We start from the raw sequence: 1,685 nt of genomic DNA on the forward strand, positions 1-1,685 counted from the left end.
GCTCTTGCCACTCTTCTATGAGAAGGCGGCTACATCAGCTATGATCAAGCATGGGTTAGATGTGGCCCATTCAGCAACACAATTCATCAATCCCGGTCAGACACCAATTGTAGCATTTGATGAACCACTATATGCACTGGCCAAGTTCACTCAGTGGGGAGGACAAATTTGTTATAATGATTAGCGGTCTGCATATAGAGAAGGCAATGTGGAATACGTATGGTGACTACTTGGAGGGTTCTGGTTGGACCAATGCGTTGACACAAGCAGGTGTTGCATCATCAGGCACTTCCAACTTTTTTCTGAAAGCCACACATATCACCAGAACAAGACATGCCCACCAAGTGACTGCACTTGCTCTCGCAAAGCTACAGCAAGATGCATTCCTGGACACAGTTGGGCCACACAGTGATCAAGCCAAGGAGGCATGGCGGTTGGTAATGGTCGAGAAGAGTCCAACATTTCAGTATTGGGATACAGTTCTAAACATGGAACTTAATGGCCTCATCTTTATCAGATCACACCGCGAGAAAAACTTTCCGTTGTACGTGAAAAGCCTGAAGGCATTGGTTCCATGGTTCTTGTGTTAGACCACCACAACTATGCACGGTGGCTGCCGATATACATTCGCGATATGGATACTCTACAGCCCCCAATTCTCAAGCAGTTTAAAGAAAATGGTCCCTGGGTCATTCAAAAATTCAGCAACAGGTTCTCGGCCATGCCAATAGATCAGGCCCATGAGCAGAACAATGAAGCCGTCAAGGGCTCTGGGGGTGCAGTTGGTCTGATGGAAAATCCTTCTGCCTTCAGGAAATGAATGGTGTCGGGACCTGAACAAGCGAGATTGCTGACAGAATTTAAAGATGAATATCTGTCCAATGAAGAAATCGAGCACAATCATCATCATGAAGAAGGATTGTACACACAGACGACGTTCAGGGAAGAGGCTGTATGTCTTTCTAATGTCATCAGTGAATTTGGTAACCCATTTGTCGACGACAGCGATGAGTTATTGGCTCTAGACACGCGTAATGTGTTGGATGAGTCTGTTGTGAATACAGTCCGAACAGGTCAGGGATTAGGGAAAGATCCGTATGAAAAATATTGCAAAGAAGTGACAATCGACTGTACACTCTCCCATTCATGTGGCCATAAAGAAGAACGCTCTTCCTCTCTTCCGGTGCCCACAGAGAAAATCCAAGACAAAACAAGCTGGGACGATCTCATTACTGAAGAACGATGTTGCCCTGTTCTCTCGCTTGTACATCATAATGCAGCACAGAGAGAGTGACATGAGTTTATTCTTCAAACACGAGAACCATGCATTCCCCCCTTCACTGTCTGATGGTGGGAAGTTACGTCTAGAAAAGAAATCAGATCTGCTGAACATTTTGACCCTGGACAATCAGGGTGATCCTCCGGAGTCCTTCGATGTGAAGCTTCTCAATGGTGCTGCTGTGGTGCACTTTCTTCCCTGTGCCGGCAGTGCAACATTTGAAGGTTATGCTAACGGTGTCTTTGTTCCATACATCATGAAACAGTTAGAACATGCCAACAGAGTTGATATAGTATGAGACACGTATATTGCCAGCAGCATTAAGGAATCCACGAGAGAAAAACGAAGAAAGGGCATTCGCCGAAGGGTTGCTGGTAAGAACAAGCTCCCAGGAAACTGGGCTGAA

The sequence above is a fragment of the Priapulus caudatus genome, unplaced genomic scaffold (assembly GCF_000485595.1).
Source record: "Priapulus caudatus unplaced genomic scaffold, Priapulus_caudatus-5.0.1 Scaffold1934, whole genome shotgun sequence".
NCBI lineage: Eukaryota > Metazoa > Priapulida > Priapulimorpha > Priapulimorphida > Priapulidae > Priapulus > Priapulus caudatus.